Below are 16,255 nucleotides of genomic sequence, written 5' to 3' on the forward strand. Positions count from 1 at the left end.
TACATCAGGAGAAATTATGAAAGGGAAAGCTATTTTTCATTACATCATTATACCTCAGCACTTTTCTCCTTATTATATATGAATCCTTTCTGGGAATTTTTCTTTAATCCCATATGTGTATGGTTGGTAAAAAGTTAATAAGAGTAATTAATAATCAGTATTTATATAGCACTTTAAAGTTTACCAAATGCTTTGAAGAAATGTAATCTGAGCTTCACATCTACCAGGGAAGTAGACACTACAAGCATTATTATCCTCATGTTACAAATGACAAAGTAAGTTTCAGAGTGGTTAAGTGACTTGCCTATGATCACACAGCTAACAGGCTTGCATGCATGCATAGTCTAAGTCTCTTCACTAATAGGCCCCCACAAAATTGCCACTTTTTTCTAGGTATTTTGTGGGTTAGAACCATTGCTCCTGAGGGTGGGAGAAAGAGGATGCAATAAGCATTTATTAAGCATTGTGTTCAATATTTTCCAAATATTGTGTTATTTGATTTTCACCACAACTTTCTAAGGTAGTTGTTGTTTTCCTCATTTTATAGTTGAGAAAATTGACTAGCAAGTATTTGAGGCAGAATTTGAAACCAGATCTTCCTGACTACTGTCCTAGTCCTCTATCCACTTAACTTTCTTGAGTCCATTATCAATTTATTTACTTATATAATTAGGTGGCACAATTCATAGATTATTGAACTCCAAGTCAGGATGATCTAAATTCAAATCTGATCTCAAATCCTATATGTCTCCGGGCCTTTAACTTAACTACTCTTTGCCTCCGTTTCATCATCTCTGAAATGGGGATAATAATAGCACCTACCTTCAAGGATTGGTATGAAGATCAAATGCAATAATGTGTAAAATACTTTGAAACTTTAAAATAACATATAAATATTAGTAACATTATCCATGAAAGAATGTTGCTGTTCAAAACAATAGTATATAGATTATATAAATATAATAATAATACCAAATTAACAGAATGTTACTCTTTCTCATCAAAAGAAAACTTTTAGTAAACTCACAAATATATACCCTCAATGGAAAGATGAGACATTTGTAGGAATCCAATATGGAAATGCACTTCTGAGGTACATGTGACTAGAGTTCCAAGTTACTCATGTGTCTCACACTTCACAACCATCTATGTCTTCTCACTAAGTGATCACACTGCTTTAATCTAGGTATCATTTCCCTACTTCACCTGATCTTCAGATATCAAATTTTCTAGAAGCTTTTAAATACTCTTTTCACCACTTACTGAAATATGTAATTCTTATTAAGCTTCTCTCCTATAGTAGAAGTTTATAATACTTTCAATCAACACTTTCATCCTTCTAGTGGATCTTAAAAGCAATCTAACAAAAGTGCTTTGCTTTTAGAAATTTTATATTTTCTTTATCATAAATTTAAACAGCAACAAACATTTCAATAATGAGAAAGAACAAGAAAAAGAATTATGTCAGAAACTTTGAGATTCTGTTATATTTAGTTTTTTAAATTAATTTTTTTAAATCAGTGAAAACCATTTTGTTTCCCTCTTATCTTCATTTCCCCCACTCCACTTGGAAATAAAGAAAAAGAATACTCCTCTTCTATGCATGTATAGCCAAATAAAACAAATTCTTGCATTATTCATGTCCTTTAATAAGTACCTCAATCTTCATTCTTCATCCATTACCTCTTTGTCATGAAGTAGATGGCAAGTTTTTGTTTTGTTTTGTTTTGTTTTGTTTTTTAGTGACTCCTCTGGCTGATCATTGTGTTGATGAGAATTTCTAAGTCTTTTAAAGTTTATTTTTAATAATATTGTTGTTATTGTACTAATAGTTTTTTTGATCCTGCTTACTTTACTTTGTATCATTTCATTTAAGTCTTCCATATTTCTTTAAGAGCATACCTTCCTCTCTCTCTCTCTCTCTCTCTCTCTCTCTCTCTCTCTCTCTCTCTCTCTCTCTCTCTCTCTCTCTCTCTCTCTCTATGTGTATATGTGTGAAAGGAGGGGCAAGTGGGGTTATATGACTTGCTCAGAGTCACACACACAATTGTTAAGTTGCTGAATCTAATTTGAACTCAGATCCTATCCATTCTATCCACTGTACCATTTATTTGCTCCCAGCCTTCATCATTTCTTAAACATAATAATATTCTATTACATTCATATAACATAATTTATTCAGTCATTTCTTATTTCCCAGCCAGTTTCCATTTTTTTGCTTCTTCAAAATGAACTGCTATATTTTTATATATCCCTATATTTTTACTTAAAAATGAACTGCTATATTTTTGTATATCCCTATATTTTGTTTTACTTAGGATGAATCCCTCATTTAATTTACCTTTCCTCTTATTCTCCTTTCTCCCTCTCATTTCCTTATTGACAGAAATGATTTCTGACCTCAATTCTTCCCTTCTTTAATAAGTTCAGATGAGAGTGAAGTTTAAGGGTTACTCACCCTATTTCCTTATTGAAATAAATTTCTACTTGTCAGTCCTGGTTATTCTCTTCTCTTTCCCTTCCTAGTGTATGCCTCATCTTTCTCTTCCTTTTCATTCTTTTTTTAATCAAAAAAGATTATCAGAACATGAAAACAACAGCAGGCTTTCTGGAAAACTGAATTGACAACAGCAAAGTTAGCCCACATATGAATAAGGAGATCAGACAACTGGTCAGAATAGTTTACAGAGGTGCAGGTCTCTGTTGCATTGCCTATATTTGGATCCAGGTCAAAGTCCTGGATTGAAATTCCAGGGAGAGAAAGAGTACTAGCACATCAGAGCTTGTTACCGTAGAGGAGCAGGTCACAGTTCAGAGGTGAAAAAGAGTATTTATAGCTGTTCACAGACTAGAGCACAAACCAGGAGAGTAGTAAACACACATTTTCTTAGATCATACCACTTTGGAAGAACTGAAAACTTACAGACCTCCAGAATTAGCTCTGAAAATAGCTGTATTAAAAAAAGTAAAGCTTTGGACAGTGCCATGTGAGCAAAGTCCAATTTTTACATACAGTTGAAAGTTAAGAAACTGACTTAGAAAATGAACAAATATCAACAGTAAAGGAATTTGACCATAGAAAGTTATTATGGTGACAGGGAAGATTGAAACATGAACTTAGAAGAAGAAAATGAAATCAAAGCAGCTTCATGAAAAGCTTCAAAGAAAAATGTGAATTGTTCTCAGGCCCTGGAAGAGCTCAAAAATGCTTTTTCAGATTAAATAAGAGGAGCAGTTAGTTGATGTAGTGGATTGAGCACCAACCCTGAAGTCAGGAGGACCTGAGTTCAAATCTGACCTCAGATACATACTTAACACTTTCTGGCTGTGTGATTCTGGGCAAGTCACAATCCCAATTGTCTCAGCAAAAATAAATAAATAAATAAAATAAGAGAGACAAATGAAGAATTGGGGAGGAGGGAAATGAGAGTCAACACCTTGGTAAAGGGGGCATAAGAATACTGAAGAAAATAACACCCTAAAAACCAGAAGAGACCAAATGATAAAAGAGGCACAAAAATCCACCAAAGACAACTCCTCAAAAAACTGAATTGGCCAAATGGAAAAGGAAGGTACAAAATCTCATTGAAAAAAAAAATCCTTAAAAATTAGAATTGGGCAAGTGGAAGCTCCATGAGATATCAAGAAACAATAAAATAAAATCAAAAGGATGAAAAAATAAAAGACAACATGACATCTATCATTGGAAAATCAATTGACCTGGAAAAGACCATAATGTTCCTGGGAATCTTCATTTCAAGGTTTATTTCAGGAGGTCACTGGTAGATTCTTTTATATTTCCATTTTATCCTCTGGTTCTACCGATATGTGTAGTTTACTCTTAAGATTTCTTGAAATATGATGTTTAAGCTCTTTTTCCCCCACTTCATTATGGTTTTCAGGTGTTCAAGGATTCTTAAATTATCTTTCTAGATACATCCTTTCAATATTTCTTGTTTTATGGAGTTATTAACGTCTATTTGGTTCATTCAAGTTTCAAGAAATTTGTTGCATGGGTAAAGTTGGTTTTTTATTGCTTGTGGCATGCAATTAATCTTTCCCCCAATTCTTTATTTTATAACTTTTATTTATTTTCTAATTTCTTCCTCTAGTTCTCTCATTTCATTTATAAAAATATTTAGAATTGTTTACTCAAAAACTTGAATCATCTTTTCCAGGAATTCTAGTTGAATTTGTGGCCATTTTGTGGTTTTTTTCTTTGAGGTTCAGCTTATAAATATTTTGTAATCATTACCTTTTTTCAAGTTTTGTGTCTCAAACATACTTGTTACAATAATAACTTTTTGTGATGAATCTTTTTGTCTTTTTGCTCATTCTTCCATCTTATTTCCTCACTTTATACTTTATGTTAGGAATAGGCTCTATGTACTTCGAGAAGAAATATCTGAACTGAACTTGTGTTTTCCAAGGTCTTGCTACTATTTTCCTGAAGAGATTGAATCCTTTCTATATTCTCCAAACAACCTAATTAGTGCTATCCTAATCTGAGCTCTATAAATTCTTGACTGGGTTTGTGTCTGAGCATCACACTTTTGGACTTGCCCTGATTTTAGTTCCAACTGCTGGATTCAGCCACTGTCAGCCAGCTGGAAACCTCAGCTAGTTCAGAGAGACAGAACTGCTAGTCTTCCTTTAGTGTAGAGGGCTACAAATTGTAACTGCCAGGAGGGCATGTTACAAAATAGTGGGGAACTCTGGGCGAGGTATAAAACCCTTTAGTTTAGTAAAAAGAACCCTGCTGACAGTGTCTGGTTTAGCTCTCAACCTTCCTGAGAAGTCAGGAACCTGTGTTGCAATTAAAGCAGAGTTATACTAAGTGGCAAAGAAACATCTATACAGAATAGCAAGTTGTTTATGTGGTTCTGCATGCGTAGTAAATAGCCCACATATGCAGTGTACTAGTCATGTAAGGGTATTAGAGTATATAAGGCTGAGAGAATTTGGAATAAACAGACTCCATGTTTGACCATCCATGTGAGTCTTGCCTCTTCACTCCTCTCTTAAGATCAAGGACTCAGGCTAGTACCGAGATCCTAGAGTGAGCTGGTCTGGACATTACACTTTAGTCTAAGGTTCTTGCCTTACTTTCTTGCAAGTTTCAGGTGGAAGGTGAAAGTGAAACCTAGCTCTCCTTTCCTGGGGTCAGAGCTACAAACCTGCTTGCCCAGGATATAGTCTGGAGCTTGATGGTTTCTCATCCTAGAATGGTACTTCTAAGCATAAGTTTCCTTAGTCTACTTTGGATCTGTGGCTTGGAACTGGATATTCAACAACAAAACTCCTAGATCACCCTTTCTTATATCCTACACAAGGCCAAACCCCTTTGCCGATGTTTGGGACCTCTTTTTCCCTAGTGTGCAGCCTTGGGCCTCTTAATTGGAATGCTTTGTATAGCCATTCTTGGCTAGACTTCATTTCCAGTGTTTTTAAGTGTTTCTGATTCCCTTTGCCTATCTGGGCTGGGAAAATGACTAAATGATTTTTTTCCTTTTATTATTTAATCAGGAATTAGTCTGGCACATTTTCTAGATACATGTGAAGATAAATATATGTAGGGTAAAACTTAACATTTTTTTAAATTAAAGCTTTTTATTTTTAAAATATATGCATGGATAATCTTTAACATTCACCCTTACAAAACCTTGTGTTCCAAAACTTTTCCCTCCCTATCCCCTTCCCCTCCCCAAGATGGCAAGTAATCCAATACATGTTAAACATGTGCAATTCTTTTATATATTTCCACAAATATCATGCTACACAAGAAAAATCAGATCAAAAAGAAAAAAAATGAGAAAGAAAACAAAATGCAAGCAAACAACAACAAAAAGAATTAAAATGCTGCATTGTGATTCACACTCAGTTCCCATAGTCCTCTCAGATACAGATGGCTCTCTTCATTACAAGACCAATGAAACTGGTCTGAATCATCTCCTTATTGAAAAGAGTCATGTCCATTAGAATTGATCATCATATAATCTTGCTGTTGCCTTGTATAATGATTTTCTGGTTCTGTTCATTTTACTTGGCATCAGTTCATGTAAGTCTCTCCAGGCCTCTCTGAAATCATCTTGCCGATTATTTCATATAGAACAGTAATATTCCATAACATTTATATGCCATAACTTAGTCAGCTATTCTCCACCTGATGGAGTTTCCAGTTTCTTGCCACTATGACAAGGGCTGCCACAAACATTTTTGCACATGTGGATCCTTTTCTCTCTTTTAGGATCCCTTTGGGATATAAACTCAGTAGAAACATTGCTGGATCAGAGGGTATACACAGTTTGATAGCCCTTTGGTCATAGTTCTAAATTGCTCTCCGGAATGGTTGAATCAGTTTAACTATACTTCTTGACATTCTGCTATCTTGGCTGTGCTCTATCTCTTGTAACAAATATTTTTTTTTAAAAAAATGAAGGAAACACAGCTTGGCAAAGCTAATATATCAACTTGGTCTAACAGCATATGCAATATTTCACACCCATAGTTCCTCTCCTCTGTAATGCAGAAAGGGAGGCATATATATTTTTTTTTGACCAATTTTTCTCTATGGTTAATAGGATTGCATACAAAGCTTTGTTACTTGCAGCTCCACTTCAACTCAGACTGTTTCATTAAGAGTTGATTGAGCTTTCCTGGTAACCTTGGGCAAATTATTTCCCCCTTTTGAAGCCTTAGTTGCTTCTACTGTAAGAAGGATTTGGATAGGACACTCCTTATGTTCCCCCTTCCAGTTATAATTTGATATTTTAAGAATTTGTAGGGATTGCCTTTAAGTTTTCTTTCAACCTGTCTTCTTTAAAGCATTTATCTGTTTGCTCTAGAGAAACTGCTTCTGTCACACCCAGTAATCAGGCTTCTTATATTCCAAATATGAAAAAACAACTAATTATTCTTGATAACAAGATCTAAGATCGGCTTAAATAGAAAGATACCTAAGGATCCTTTGGCTTGGCAGCACTCCCAGCACTGGTCATATGGTGTTCTCAAGTTTCTTTTCTCTCCCACATAGTGACATCCACTTCTGCTCCTGCCCCAAGAGTACCTTTCATGCCAAATGCCCTTGTTGCATGTCTGATCATGCTACTTAAGGAATAAGAGGGTAATGGTAGATGCTCAGTTGAAAAGACTAGGCCTGAGTTTGCTAGTTAGAATAAGAGATGCGGAAGACCAAAAGTTACCAAGAGGAACCAGTCTATAAAGTATGGCATTCAATGATCTTGGAATCTTTCTGGGAACTCACTAGAACTGGCATCCTAGAAGGGATGAAAGGAGAAGGGAAAACTTCAGGGAGAGATAGATGAACTCCCTTTTCTTACCATGAGATTTACTGAACATTCAGCACAGTGCTCAGCCTGGTGTTGTGGACATCAAATTGTTCAAAAATCTTCAAAAAAGATAAGGATGCTATTTTGTTCCTTTCCTTTAGCTTTTGACTTTTTTGACTAGAATTTAGTCCAAGGCATTTGAGAGTCCAGCCACCCAGTTCATCCCAGCATCAAAGAGTATCTAGGAACCAGTTGGTCTTTGGGAGCTGCTGCTGGAAGTTTAGGTTAAAGGATAATCCTTTGGAATTATCTGATGCCCACAGCCATAAACTCCCTGGGATGATTACCAATTTTTGTGGATATTGTTTTTAAGCTCCAGCTCCCATGGCAGGCCAAATCCTCCTGCCTGGGGGCTGCCTTATGCCCTTCCTGTCTCTTCTCTCTGCCAAGGAATCTGGAGAACAGAATGTTGATAGCATGGGCATAGCTGAGAAAGGTAGATAGTAACCTCATGTCTGATTCTTAGAAAGGTTGTGTTTCTTCCAAACTCTCTTTGATAACCCAAACTTATTTTTGCTCTTTACTCTGATTCTTACTCATTTCCAAAGCCTGTAAATACAAGGCATACCATCTTAGAATCTTAAAAACTTCAGATTTTCTGAAGGGACCACTAGATACTATTCAATCCCATGCTCCTCAAACCCATTAATCTCCCAACATTTTAGTATCTTTACTGAGCCCAGTTTCATTCAAAACACTTTTTATTCTGAATGATTTCTACTAAAGTCAAAATCAAAGCTTTATTGAGAGTCCCACATTTGCCATCATTTCCAAGCACCCCCATTGCTCGGACACTTGATGACTACCTCATCCAATGTATTTACCTTCCATTTCTTAAAGGTCACTTGGTCCTAGAACACAGAACTGTCTGCTACCATTGCCAAACTAATCACAATCAAGTGGGCACCAGACTAATGCATAGAAATAAGGGGCAAACTTTGTGTGACTCTGAAAGCAAGATTTGCATCCTCCTTAGCAGAGTCTTGACCCACATATTTCACAATATGAGATCTGTGAATGAGCATTTGTTTACATTGCTACTGTTCCAATGTGAGAATAAGGCTTATTATGGGAGTGGAGTGCAGTGATACATACAACACAAGGGAACTGGTGCTCCTAGTAATGATTCACCTTAAATAGACATGTCTTTGATAGTGATAGGATTGACTTTCACATTAAAGCATTTGCCAATATATAATGCCTGTTCTCAGACGTTTTCTCATCCGATCTTCCCAACAACCATGCTGAAAATTCTGAAAAATGCTGTGATTCGACAGATTTTAAAACTGAGACTCTATGTGATTTAATGCTTAGCTAGTTAGGGGGAAGTACTAGAGCTTAAATGTATGTATTAGAACTAGTTTAGTTCTAATGTATCATATCTAATACCATACTCCTTCTAAGAGTACATATAAAGAAAGAAAAAAATATTCAACGTCAACTTTGGAGGGAGAGGACAGAAAAGGAAGGTTGAAGGAATAATCTATGCCTAAGTCCCTGAATGTTACTGTGTTGTTTGGACTTCTAACTCTGAGATCATTTTCCACTGAGCTCTTCCATCTCATCCACATACACATATAGCTAACAGTCAATATCCTTCCAGCTTGTGAAGTAGGTCTTTTGCAGCTTCACTTATAGGATTCTGGTAGAAATGAGGGATTCTGGGACCATATTTCACTCAATGCTTCAGACTCCACAGAGTATGGATGTCTCACAGTCATTTCCAATTATTTCAGTGAGACTTTGAAAGAGTCCTTGTGTTGCTTCTTCTGACCACCCTGTGAGTGCTTGTTTTGTGTGAGTTTTCAATTAAATATTGTTTGTCTTTTGTTCTCAAACAGGACCATAGCATCAAGGAGATGATACTGCGATATACAAATTAATTGGATTTAAGTGAGGGAGGGCTTTGAAAAGTGACCAGCCTCACTTTCTCCTTCAGACCCTCTGGGTCCAGTGGCAAGATATAGATTAGGATGACAAGAGATGGCCCCAGGTGTAGTGGAAGGCCTTGACCTTTTAAAGTGGATCTCTTCCTCAGGTCTCAGTTTGTCTAATACAATTCCCATTTTGGTAGTCAAAAACAATCTGAGAAGGACCTTCAGTACTTCTGGGCAATATGGAAACAATAGCTATTTGCATTCACTCTTAGCCATCTGGATTCAATGAGCCAAGTGAGGTTTGGCCTGAGACCTAAAATTGGCCAATCAATGCAAAGTAATGTGGATAGATGGAGAAGAGATCATTGTCCACCATCCAGAATCTATGCAAGCATGCTGTCTTGGAAGTGGTGTATAATACTGATGAATTTTGCCATGATTTTTCATAATTCCTCATGACTCAACAGTATCAAAGATCAGTTGGTCAGATCAATGAGCATTGTATATAGACTTCTGTGGTCAGGCAGCAAACACTACATCAGAACCTTTTTTTGCCCTTTCTGAATTCATACTTGTTCTCAGGCAGATGACCATCTTTCAGGTGAAGGATCAACTAATTAAGGAGGTCTCCAGCATGAATTTTGCTAGCAATGATTAAGAGAGAGAGACAGCACTAGCATCATCACAGGACAATCTATTTCCTTTCCTTTATAGAGATGGACAATGAAGGATTAAAGTATCCTTGAACTCCTGAGGGATAATTTCCTCTTGCCATATAATCCAGAAAATTTCATTCAGCTTTTGTAAACTTGATGGACCCCCTGCTTCGTAAATCTCAGCTAGAATAAAATCAGATTCTTTGCCACATGACAGGAACCCACATTCAAGATTTCTTCTTTAGTTGGAAATTTAGCTATGGGATTGCCATCAACCTAAGATATATGGTCAGTGGCTTTAGCATTGGTTGATGATTATCTATGGTGAAGTATTCAGTCATTTCCTTATCATTAATCACAGTGTGACAAATGGTGGGCATGTACCCATTCTGTGTGAGGAGACAGCAGGTACAAGCATATTGGAAAATCAATGTTGGGTACAGAACCTGCCTCCTAGAAGGTAGAGAAATAGGGACAGAACTCAGAACCGCTTCCAAAGTGCTGAAAGTAGGGGAGAACAGGACAAACAGCCTGGGATCTTAAGGAGGATCAGTGAACAACTTGTACCCTTCCTACCTGAGAATCTATATGGTTTGCATAGCTGGCTACTGCACCACTGGGCAATGAATCCTCTTCATCTTCCTACCTTCAAAGTAAATGTTGGGTCCTGAGACCAGGGGCATAGCCAGGACTGAATCCATCTCTACCAGAGACCAATAGATGTACCCAAAGTGAGGACTGTATACAAATCTTGATGTGTGATTGATAAAAATCACTTAAATCTCTGTCAGTTCAGTGTATTCTTCAGTCTCAGGATTCCTAAAAAAATCAGATCCACTGCTTTTCTTCTCCTACCCCTAAAATTACTTGTAAGGGCTATAACATCTTTGTAGTGAGAAGTTCTAGAATAGGTGGGGGAAGCTGCTCATTTCTACTTTAGTCTCTTTTTCCTCCTCCAAGGATCCAGGATAATGAGACAACAATAAATAAATATCTCTTAGATGCCTACCATGGAACAATTGCTGTGCCCAGATATTGGGAATACAAAGGCAGATTCTACATTTCTGCTTCTGGACCCTTAATCTATCATCTCTCTGCCAAGACATAGAATGTTATTTTATTAATATATTTGAGATTTAGTTGGGAAATTTTATTGTGACAAAATTTAATATAAAGCTAATTTTAAAGGCTTTTGACATATATAAGTCCCCTCTCCCTCAAGAAATGAACTCTTAAGACATGCAAATTGTAAATGGCTTATAATTCATAATTTTCTGTAGCATGTCTTTATAGCTAATTTTGAAACAAAATTCAATACTTTAATATTTTAATCATTTAATTAAATATTCATATTTAAAATGGAATATATTTAAAGACATATTTAAACAATACAAATTCCTGCCTTGGCCATGTCCCAAAAATATATATACCTCATTTTGCATCCTTAGATTCTGGCCTCTATAGGGCTTCTTCAGCCAAAGCAATTATAAGAATTGGTTTTGAACTAAAATTTAAAAGCAGGAAAGCATTAAGGTCCATGAAGCTTTGGGTGGATTGGGAAATCATCTGTGAATCTTTTAGGCTACTGTGCCCTGGTTGCAAGTGGGTGGTTTATTAGATTTGCTACAAGACATCCACAAGCCAATACAAAAGGCAAATTGTAAGTTGTTGAGCCCTGGAAGTGCTCCTTACCTGGTTGGGATTACCCAACAACGGGAGTCAGTCAGAAACACTAGCCTCAGGGGAAACTAAAGCAGCTGTCACTCCTTTGTCTTAAGAGCAGATCTCAGCCCTTAAAAAAATTAGCAAAAAAGTAAAGAGAACTCTGACCATACACAACTTTTATGGAGAGAGAGAGAGAGAGAGAACAGACCTCAAACCCTGAAGTTCCCAAAGGCAAATCAACTCCAGAGGAAGCCCCCAAGGAAGATATGAGCTAGTCCCCATTTCATAAGGCCCTCTTGGAAGATCTCAAAAAGGATCTTAAAAGAGAGAAAAAAATGGGGAAAGGAAATAAGATCTTTGCAGGAGGGTATGGAAAAGGAAAAACAGAAATTATCTGAAAGAAAACTCTTCAAAAATTGATTTGATGAAAGGGAAAAAGCATATAATTCCTTACAAAATAGTTATGAAAAGACCCAGATCTACTGCAGTTGATTATCACTTAATCTTGTTGCTGTGTACAATGTTCCCTTGGTTCCACTCACTTCACTTAGCATCAGTTCACATAAGTCTCTCCAGGCCTTTCTGAAATCCTGTTGATCATTTCTTATAGAACAATAATATTCCATAACATTCATATACCATAACTTATTCAGCCATTCCCCAACTGATGGGCATCCACTCAGTTTTCAGTTCCTTGCCACTACATTTTTGTACACGAGTCTCTTTCCCTCCTTTATGATCTCTTTGGGATACAGGCTTAGTAGAGACACTGCTGGATCAAAGGGTATGCACAGATTGATAGCCCTTTGGCATAGTTTGCTCTTCAGAATGGTTGGGTCAGTTGACAACTCCACCAACAATGTATTACTATCCCAGTTTTTACCACATCTACCCCCCCACATTTATCATTATCTTTTCCTATCATCTTAGTCAATCTGAGAGATGTATAACAGTACCTCAGAGTGTCTTAATTTGCACTTCTCTTATCAATAGTGTTTTACAACATTTTTTTCATATGACTAGAAATGGCTTTAATTTCTTCATCTGAAAATTGTCTATTTATATATTTTGACCACTTATCACCTGGATCTATTTTCTAGGTCAGTTGTTTTTCCAATGAGGTATTTTACATTTTCTTCTTTTTTTTTTCTTGATGTCTCATTGAGTCATTCACTTCCATTTGTTCAATTTTAGTGAATTGTTTTCTTCAGTTAGCTTTTTTTTTTTACCTCCTTTTGCATTTGATCAATTGAACTTTTAAGAGAGTTGTTAGACTTTCCATTTCACCAATTCTATTTTTTAGGGAGTTGTTCTCTGTTTCCATTTCACCAATTTTGTTTTTCAAGTTGTTTTCTTTTTCCATTTTGCCAAATCTATTTTTTAAGGAGTGATTTTCTTCAGAAATTTTTTGTGTTTTTTTTCTCCCAAAGCTCTCATTTCATTTCCCCATTTTTCTTCTAACTCCTTTAAGATTCTTTTTTATTTCTTCCAAGAGAGGCTTTTGATTCAGAGAACAACTCATATCACCCTTTAATATTCATTTGGAGATGTTTGCCTTTAGTGTTCTCAGAGTTTTTCCATGTCTCCATAATAGCTATATCTGGTTAGAACTCGTTTTGCTTTTTTTGCTCATTTTTAAAGTTGAGATCTGCTCTAAGGGCAAAGAAGAGATTACCCCAAGCTTCCTGTACAAGTAACACTGGCTTCAGCTGGTGCTGCCAGCTTAATTCCCCTGCTAGGTAGGAATAGCTAAGTCCCATTTAGTATGCTGGGGTTCAGGGATTTACTATTTGCCTTCTGTAGTTGCATTGGAAGTCTCAAAACTAATCTGCTGATTCAATGGTTTTTAAATCACGCCCAAATAGACAAAGCTACTATATTGTGGCTAAGATACTCTCAGTAAATTCCCCTAGCTTGCAGAAACACCTCTACCCTGGGTTTCTCTTCACTACACCTGTGCTGGGACACCATTCCCCCCTGCCTGATTGAGACAGACTTTTCCTGAAGTGTCTCCAAAATATTTGCTGCTGGAAATTTGTTACATTCCAAATATTTGTAGATTCTGTCACTCTAAAACCTATTCAGAGGCTTGATCTGGTGTTGATTCTGAGGGAAGCAAGGGAGAGTTCAAAGACCTATCTACTCTCCATCATCTTAGTTCTACCCTTTGACCATTTATCAATTGGAGAATGTCCTGTAGTCTTATAGCTTTGAGTCAATTCTCTTTTGAGTCAATTTAGAAATGACTACCAAAAACTTTGAATCATCCTTATGTCTGAATCACAAACCCATTTCAAACTTTTTTTTGGTATGTGGTATTAAGTGTTGGCCAGTGCTTAGTCTCTGCAATACTATTTTCCCAGTGATTTTTGTCAAATAGTGAGTTCTTATCCCAGAAGCTGGAGTCTTTGAGCCGGTACAGCTGGCAGATGAAAAAAATTTGTTCCAAAGGCCATGAAGGCCAGTGAAACAGGTGTTGTGGAATGTTTAGAACTTGGTTAGACATCAAAGACACCAAGATCATTCACTGTATCTTGAATCATCACCAGTTGTCTTGACTCTATTCTACCAATGTTGGCTCTAGAAGAGTGAGGCTTACAAATTCATGCAATTCTATCTCACTTAAATTCAATTTACACACAAGTCAAAAGACACCATCATACTATTTTTAATCATTTCTACCCTCAAAGCCCTGTGGTGATAGATGAGATACCCTGGGAGTTGTAGTCACAATCCTGTACACGGGTGTGCCAAGCCACACAGATATTTTTTATCATCTTCTTACTGGAAACAACAGAGGAATTTGGCTGCCTTCTGCCTTTTAAGGACTGCACTGCTCATCTCCATATGTAAAGAAGGGGCTAGAAAAGATGCCTGAAATATTCTGTTTACCCAACCCTGTCCTATGGCAGGCAGAGATCTCAACCTATAATCAAGACGCTAAAAGATGTGCAAAAGCTTCTGAAAAGTTGATTCCTTTCACCATTGGTACATGGAATATGCACTTATAGACAGCACAAAATCCAGCAAACCTGAAATAAGAAAAGCTCTTATTGCAGGAGAACTCAGCAGATATTAAATCCAAAAAGCAACCCTGAATGAAACAAGGCTGACATATGAAGGCCAGCTTACTGAAGTAGGAGCTGGATACACTTTTTTTTCTGGAGTGGTTGCAGTGAAAGAGAGTGCTGTGAAGCTGGTGCAGGTTTTGTAATCAAAACTAATTTAGTAAATAAGCTCCCATTCTATTCAAAGGGAGTAAATGATAGACTTGTGATGACATGACTTCACCTTGCAGGAAAACACTATGCTACCACCATCAGTGCCACCATGATGAACCCTGATGAGGTCAAAGAAAATTTTTATGAAGACCTGGAGACCCTTATCACCAATGTGCCAGAAGAAGACAAACATATAATTATGGGTGCCTTTAATGCTAGACTAGGCTCAGACTAGCAGACATGGCAATGTGTCTTTGGGAGGAATGGAGTTGGAAATAGTAACAGCAATGGTTATTTATTATTGAAGACTTGTACATCCCATGACCCTCACTGACACTGTATTCCATTACCTTGAATACAATAAAACTTTGTGGATTCACCCTTACAGCAAACATTGGTATTTAATAGACTGTGTGATTATAAGAAGAGACAGACAAGATGTGAGAGTAACCAAGGCAATGTGTGATGCAGAGTGCTGCACTGATTATAGACTTATCCTCTCCAAGTTGAATATTCACATTCAACAAAAGTGGCAGCCCTGAAGCAAAAAGTCCACTAGAAGAATTAACGTCCTCAGATTAGAGCAGTTCTCTGAGAGGGAACAGTTTGTTGCCAACCTAGAGTTGAGCAAACACACAGTTGGCAATAATGGAGCAGAAAACAAATGGGCAGCTTTCAGAGGTTTAGTGTACAGCACTGCATTTGTTCATCTGGGTCAGAACACTTGCAAACATGAAGACTGGTTTGACAAAAATGATGGGGAAATTCAGAAATTGCTAAATGAAAAACAAGAAATCCTGGTTCCATCAGGATAGACCATCTATCTCTAAGAAGGGTGTACTAAATTTCATCAAAAGTAAAGTACAATCAAAACTTAAAGATGCAGGATTCTTGTCTCAGTACAAAAGATAGATGGAATTCAGTTTTATGCTGATAGTAACAATCCAAAGTGTTTTTATGATGCATTGAAGGCTATTTATGGATCAAAGACCTATGGTGCATCTCAACTACTCAGGGCTGACAGTACCACACTGATTAGTGATACGGACATGATCCTAGGCAGATGGGCTAAACAATTCCATCAAAGTTCTCAATAGACCATCATCAATCAATGCTGAAGCTACTGACCATTTACCTCAAGTTGAAATCAATCACTCCCTACTTGAAGTTCCAACTGAAAAAAAAAAGGTTTCAAATGACAATTAGGCAACTTTCATGTGGTAAAGCACTGGGTGCTGATTCTATTCCAGCTGAGACTTATAAGGTGGGGGGGGTTCCATTGCTTATACAAAAGCTGACAAATTTTCCAAATTATATGGCAAGAGGAAGTTATGCTTCAGGAGTTCAAGGATACCTCCATTGTTCATCTTTATAAAGGTAAAGGGAATAGATTGTCTTGTGCCAGTCACAGAGGGGTCTGTCTCTCAGTCATCCATTGCTGGTAAGATTTTTGCCAGAGTCCTCCTGACCCTACATCTAGAAAAGGT

The sequence above is a fragment of the Sminthopsis crassicaudata genome, chromosome 2 (assembly GCF_048593235.1).
Source record: "Sminthopsis crassicaudata isolate SCR6 chromosome 2, ASM4859323v1, whole genome shotgun sequence".
In the NCBI taxonomy this organism is placed as follows: Eukaryota; Metazoa; Chordata; class Mammalia; order Dasyuromorphia; family Dasyuridae; genus Sminthopsis; species Sminthopsis crassicaudata.